At 37.7% G+C, this 7,759-nt stretch overlaps 1 non-coding gene across 1 annotated transcript; it reads right to left on the bottom strand.

The window, feature by feature from the left end:
* Positions 1-6,340: 6,340 nt before the first annotated feature.
* Positions 6,341-6,447, bottom strand: LOC145056052 (small nucleolar RNA R71). Its single transcript, XR_013685592.1, has one exon. It is a non-coding gene; the product is annotated as a small nucleolar RNA R71 (small nucleolar RNA).
* Positions 6,448-7,759: the final 1,312 nt, after the last annotated feature.

Raw genomic sequence — 7,759 nt, 5'->3', positions numbered from 1 at the left:
GCACTCCATCCTTTTGGAGTTGGGCTATGCGTTTCTTGTTGACATGTCCATGACGACAATGCCACAAGGATGCTCTATCCATACTATTGGAATAATCTATGTTCAAAACATCATTTCCTAAGTTATCAACAATCGTAACAGTTTCATATATTCCATTACATGGTATAGCTTCAAAATAAAAGACACCATTTAGATAAGCTAAAATAGAACCATTTTCATTATTAAAAGAAAATCTAAAACCTTGTCTAAACAAACCATGAAATGAAATGATGTTTCTTGCCATTTCTGACGAGTAGCAACAATTGTTCAAATCTAAACATAAACTATTCCTAAGCACTAAAGAATACACTCCAATCGTGGTCACAGGCGACGATCTTCTGTTCCCCATGATTAGATTGATCCTTCCTTGCTCTACATCCCTACTTCTTCTTAGTCCCTACACATTAGAGCAAATGTGGTAACCACAACCGGTATCAAGAACCCAATAAATAGCATGATTAGAATCGTTAGATTTAATTGTGTATATACCTGCGAAAGATGGCTTGATCTTTCCTTCCTTGATGGCTTGCAGGTACTCTGGGCAGCTTCTCTTCCAATGTCCTATCTTGTGGCAGTGGTGGCACTCTGCCTCCTTCGGGTTAGGGCAGGGCTTAGCAGGATCAACTTTGGTCCCACTAGAAGAGGCACCATCTCGGGCTTTAACCTTACGATAGTTCTTAGACGAAGCCTTCCTCTTCTTTCCCTTTCCTTGTCCAATAGCCAAGACTGGAGCAGCAGGCGGATTGGGAGTTGGTGCAACAGACTTGTCCTTGAAGTTGCTCTCAGCGACCCTCAAAAGACCTTGGAGTTTGCTTAGGGTGACCTCCTCTTTGTTCATGTGGTAAGTCATCCTAAATTGATTGTAGCTCGGAGGCAAAGAGTGAAGCACCATGTCGATCGCCAAGTCTTCCCCAAAGTCAACATTTAACTTGCGAAGGCGGTCGACATACCTTTGCATCTTTTGCAGGTGCACGGTAAGAGAATCTCCATGACCCATCTTAGCGGAAAACATGTTAGTGAAAATCTCATAACGCTCTTGTCTCGCGTTTTGGTGGTATCTCTTCAATAAGTCTTGATGCATCTCGTACGGGTACATGTCCTCATAGGACTTTTGGAATTCGGAGTTCATGGTGGCTATCATGATGCAATGTACCTTCGTTGCATCTCGCTCATGAGTTTCAAAAGCGGTCATTTCATCCGAAGTAGTGATTTCAGGGTTGATTTTCTCGAGCTTCTCATCGAGGACATACTCCTTATCCTCATAGCGAGCAATGGTGCGAATGTATCTTATCCATTCGCTAAAGTTCGTCCCATCGAAAGTGACCTTTTGACAAAGGCTCATCAATGTGAAAGAACTAGCAGCAACGTTGTTTGCATTCGACATCTACAAATAGAAAGGACAAAGATAGATTAGAATATTAATCCCTAATTATCACCCAATAAGAAAAATTAGGGCTAGGATCCAACAATAATATTTACATATTAGAAAAGGGATGCCCTAATCCAACATGCAAATAATATGAAGGTAAGTGAATGACGATTCACTAATTCTCCACCATAAAACATAACTTTAAGTCCTAAATGTATTTGAGAATTCCTAGGTTCGGATGAGATTCATTGAAACTATTCAATGGCATGTTTAAATCTCGATATGCCCCTCTTGTTTGCGATTGGGATACCGAGGATCACAAAGCGGGTGTGAATTACCATGCAAATTCACATGGTGCCTTCATTGTAATGATCACCTATTCGATGTGCCGGTAAACCACACACGCTCCATCGAACTATGATAAACAATGAATCACCCTTTGCCACCTTTGCTTAGAACCAATTAGTGTGTCGGTAAACCACACACTCTCCACTAACTTCTTAGCAAGGGTGCAAAGTGTAATTTCATGGGATTGCATCAATTCACTTTTCCTAAAGTAACTAAGATTGGGAAATTTTTAAAAAATGTGTAGTTACTTTGTATTTCATATTATACTTTTAATGAGAGGATGAGGTTGTCCTATCCTACCCGTTCGGCTAACGACCCTCCACCGATCAAGCAAGCGGTGGGTGTGAGTGTACACCCATTAAGCGCCATTTTATAGGCCGCAACCTTATACCCACCTTATAGATCGACTTCGTGAATGAGGCCTACTAACGGTAAGACTAGCATTTAGTTATACATATATATATATATATATATATATATATATATATATATATATATATATATATATAATCTTGTAATATTATATTAGTATAGGGTTGTATTTTAAACTTTTAAAAATCTAGGGTTTGAAATTTAAATTGTCTAAATTAAAACTTTTAATCACAAAACATAAATTTCAAAACTTGAGGACAAGTTTTAAACATTTAAAACATGAAGGATCAAATAACAAATAATATCAATTAACAATTAATTCCATAATTATCCATATTTGATTTATTTAATTATTTCTTGCAAGATAATTACCAATTTAATCAAAATAATTAATTAATTATCACATAAGGAAATTAAATATTTTATTAGTTGATAAATATCTTTAATTAGATCAATATTATAGTCATATATATCAGAAAATCGGATTAAGATTGATCTAATATGATAAAGGTAAGTTTCTGTAAGATAAGTATGGAAAAATCCCGAATCTGGCCCTTCCTGACGCTTGAACTCGTCGAGTTCCCAACTGGACTCGTCGAGTCAGGCCAACTCGTCGAGTCCACCATGGGACTCGTCGAGTTTACGACACAGAAACACAAAATTCGAATTTTGCACACAAGTTTCAAACAAACAAGCAACAATTTAATAGAAACCAAGCTAGACTCTGATACCACTGATGGGTTTTAGCCATAAGAACTTTCCTATGTGCGCATGCAAAACCCTAATGCTTGGATCTAGGCTTTCTAATTAAACATGCTTTGAATCCAAGACTTATAATGACTAATTAGGTATAAAACAATACAAAATCAGATCTAGAAGTTTACCTTTGAATCTCTTGTTTTGATCTTGTTGTCTTGGAGCTCTAGAGTCACAATTGTCACTCCTCTAATGGCTTACAAACACCAACTAGCAAGGAAGATGATTTGAGAGAGAGGAGAGGGAAGAAATTCGGCCAGGGTTTCTTTCTTCTTAAGAGGTGCCGATTTCCCTATGCCATGGGGTCTATTTATACTTGTAGACTCCTTAAGGGTTTCACCTTAAACCCTAGTTGGATAATCCTTTCCTTAAAGCAATCCAAATACTTACCATAGATAAGCCTTGGACGATTTTGAGCTATCCAAAGCTCTAGAATCCGTCCAATCCCTATCTCTTAAGGATTTACAGTCTAAAGTGTAACTATCAAACAATTGACAGTTTATACCCTCTTATTTAATTAATCTCTTTAAGTCACCAAATTAATACTAATTAATTTATGACTTATATTAATCAAATACCAATATTATTATTCCTTATATTATTCTCATAATATATTAATAATATTTATTCTCTCATAATAAATCATCCTACCAAGTTGCTATGGTGAAGGCAACCCAAAAGGACCATGCACAATCGGGTCAAATACTTGCCTAATATAGTTGCAGCCTTAGACACTATTCCAACATTCTTTCCTTTCTTGGCCTTCAAAACTTTGAGTGTTACATATATGATTCTTGAAATTTGTTGATATGAATGTTCTTGCTTATGAGTTTTAGTAGATCATAGAAATTATTTGCAAATTGTTTATTAGTGTAATTCTTGATCTAAATGTCAATTAATGGACTCCATAACTTGTCCTCAAGTTATGGAATTCCAGAAGTCTTTTTCTTTAAACCCATTAAAACTCATAAGTTATAGAAATGACAAGGTTTGAATCTCCGAGGGTTAAAGTGTAGTTTCAGGATCTATTTTGAAAATGATTTCAGAAGTCGGGGTGTGTTTGGTATCATTTGGACTTCTATTGAATAGATTCTTGGGGGCAGGTGATATGTACATAATTAGTTAGTTATTTAGCATACATTTTTATTCATTTTTAACTAATTATGTGAATAATATGGACAAAAAGGTACTTAATATTGTTTAAATTTTGTTTTCAGTCCAAAAGACATGCTTGGGAGTGAAAGGGAACAAGGGAAAGCAATTAGAGACCAATGAAAGAAGATTGAGGGACAAAAACTTACCTACTCGGCGAGTACACAAGCCTACTCGGCGAGTCCAGCTGAATATTCCAGAAGATAGCCACGACTCCTGATTTAAGATGGATAACAACGAGTCTACTCGGCGAGTTGGGTCTGCTACTCGCCGAGTACACCCTGTTTTGAGATATCTATAAAAACCGAGCCTTTATCCGATGGGACTACTTTTCTGGCGTTTTTTGAAGATCCAACTGCGATTGAGAACCCTGGAAGACGCTGAGGAGTTCTAATCTTCAACCTTTTGAAGAATTGAAGCAACTAGGTTAATCATTCCACTTAGCTTTAGGAATTGAGTATGTTTAATCTAGCTAAACCTGTTTTTGTGTTTGTTTTTACTGCAACTATGAGCTAAATACGTTTTTGTTTCTGTTTGGGGAATACCAAGGAACTCCTATGGTTTAGTTCTTAGCTTTTGGTTAATTGTTTATTGGTGATTTATTAAATTAAGTTTGTTAAAGAACCTTATGCATTAAATCACAATTATTTTCTGTTAATTGGAAGACAATTAAGCTGCATGAACATCTCTTAGTGTTAACCTCATATGTCTATGTGAACACTAACTCATATGCTTAGGAATAATGATTATGAAACTAAGATTAATGAGACAATAATTAGATTAATGTGTAAGCTTGTTTGAGAAACCATCAAACAAGAGGTTAATTGAACCACTGAATTGATTAACCACTACAAATCTTATTTAATCCAAATTGTTAATCTAGGGAATTAATTAGCTTAAACACTTGATCACTGCTTGAATTAATTGATTGTCTAAGGGTTAGGAGTAATGAACATGAACCTAACCACTATAATTGGTAGCCAATAACAATTAATCTATCATAAATACAAAATAACCATAGGAGTGAATTGGTTGAACCTAAATAGAAACATCTTTATCAAATTTGGTGAATTAGTTGTTTGTTTAAGTTATTTAGTTAATTAAGTGTTTTACGGTGTCCTTAAGTTTCTAGTCTTGCAAAACTAGAAGAAAAACCTTTTACTTTCATTAATTGTTTTAGTTAAAATTAGTTATTAGTTTAATTTTCCGTTCCCTGAGTTCGATACCTTACTTACTAAACTATACCACTAAAAGACAGGTTCACTGCCTTTGTGTGCTAAATTTATTAATAAAAAGTAGGGATAAAACAAGTGCATTTTACACACATCAAGTTTTTGGCGCCGTTGCCGGGGAACGGTTCTAAATAATTAATCTAATTCCTAATTTTTTCGATCTTTTGTGTGAGTTTACTTGCATAGAGTTAATTTATTGCAATTTAGTAGTTAGTAATTAGGTCTTAGCATATGTTCTAGTGTTAACATTAAGTTTTTAATTTTTCCAAAATCACATTGATACTCGCCAAGTGCAGTCGTACCTACTCGGCGAGTACAAGCGTATTTAGCAGTTTAATTTTCGATTTTTTAGTACATTTTTTGTTCTTTTTACATTTTTATCTTGTTTATTTCAGGACTTTCATGACCAGAGGATCAAACACCCCGCTGGTACCCCCGTTTGAAGATCCCGAAACCGCATTGAAAAGAAACAAAGGAAAGGATGTGGAGAGTTCGAGTACACCAAAGAAGTCACATTTGTCCAATTTGAAGACTGTTTTGGGGAAAAAGAAGAGCAGCAAATCAGGAGCATCCAACGCTTCTTTAGTAATCGACGAACCGGATAAGGAAGATATTGAGTACGAGACCGATGAAGAAGATGAGCCTACATACGAGCACAAAACCGATTCCAAGGAAGAGTTAGCTATCACAATGGCTAACATTAATGAAATCCCCATGGGAGAATGGAAGAAGAGGATGCGCGACGACATTGGCCCGGGACTTGTGCAACCCGCAATTCCCGCGACTGCTACTTTCGAGCTAAAGGGTCATATCCTAGCTTTACTTAAAGAAATACCGTTTTATGAAAGACCATGAAGATGCCTACAAGCATTTGGACGAAGTCAATGATGTAGTTGATTACTTCAATGTTCCAAATGTGCCCCGCGAGACTCAGCTACTTCGTATGCTTCCGGTGACATTCAAAGGAGCTGCAAAAGACTGGCTCAAGTCACTTCCCCCCGGATCAGTCACCACTTGGGCCAAGATGAAAGAAGAATTCATTGATCACTTTTGCCCACCTTCCAAGATAGCCAAGTTGAAGAAGGCCATTGCTAACTTTGAGCAACAAGCTGGAGAGTCGCTATATGAAGCATGGGAGAGGTACAAAAGCTTACTAAGAAACTGCCCACACCATGATCTAAACAGCCAGCAAGAAGTCTCCATCTTCTATGATGGAGTCAATGTCACAACCAGGCAGTTACTAGACTCGCAAGGCCCGCTCACAAAGAAGCCACCCCCGGTGATCAAAGAATTGATTGAAGAATTCTCTAAACACTCTAGAGAATACCACAACCCTAGACATGATGTCACTAGGGGAGCCGCTTATGCAGCTACTGAAGACTTATCCGCGGTCATGGCTATGCTGAAAACCATTGATAGGAGGATGGATAAAATGGATCAAACGATCCATGCTATTCGGGTGGGTTGTGAAAACTGCAATGGGCCTCACCTCACTAGAGACTGTGATTTAGATGAGAATGGCAACAAGAAGGTGCAAGTGTGCTACTCAAGTGGAGACCGATATGATGAAGACTGGCGCAAACAAAAGAAAGAATGACTCCTTTATGAAGAGTACAAGAAAGCCAATGAGGAAAGGTTTAGGCAAAAAGGGAGAGGGTTCTACCAAAAGGAGGAGCCGGTGCAAGAAAGGAAGCCAAACTTGGAAGAAATGCTCACCAAATTTGTAGCTGCTTCAGAAAAAAGACATAGTGACCATGATGCTGCAATTCAAGAAACAAGGACCATGCTTAGGAACCAGCAAACATCTATCCATAATATTGAAACGCAGCTTCGGGAACTTGCTCAACAAATCAACCAAAGGTCACCGGGCGAACTTCCTAGCAAAACTGAAAATAACCCATGAGGCGCGCACATAAACATAGTCACAACAAGAAGTGGGAAGATAATCACTCCCCTGGCACCTATTCAGACTGAGTCATCAAAGAAATCACAGAAGGAGGAGGCAGAAAAGCAAACAGAAAACCAAGATATACAATCTGACAGCCCTACTCGCCGAGTACCACGTATGGACTCGGCGAGTACATCACAAAATCCCAACGAGCAGGTTCCTGAAAAACTTTACCAACCTCCCTTGCCATACCCAGCCCGAGCTAAGAAGGAGAAGTAGGAAGAGGAGTATCAGAAGTTTCTAGATCATATCAAGACTCTTCAAATAAACATACCCTTCATTGAAGTCGTTATGTAAATGCCCAAGTATGCAAAGTTCCTTAAGGAACTTCTCACTAATAGTAAGAATATGGAAGAAGTGAAGAAGGTAGTACTCAATGAAAACTGCTCAGCTGCTATGCTAAATAAGCTACCAAAGAAGAAAGGTGATCCGGGGAGTTTGACTTTACCTTGCCAATTTGGCAACTTGGCCACCATTCATGCCTTAGCCGATTCGGGAGCAAGTGTGAACCTAATGCCATATTCATTCTTTAAGAAGCTGGAT

Source organism: Lactuca serriola, chromosome 5, assembly GCF_051521515.1.
Source record: "Lactuca serriola cultivar US96UC23 chromosome 5, Lser_US96UC23_V15, whole genome shotgun sequence".
Lineage (NCBI taxonomy): Eukaryota > Viridiplantae > Streptophyta > Magnoliopsida > Asterales > Asteraceae > Lactuca > Lactuca serriola.
The sequence above is the reverse complement of the archived record's forward strand: the minus strand, read 5'-3'. Positions and strand labels throughout refer to the sequence as shown.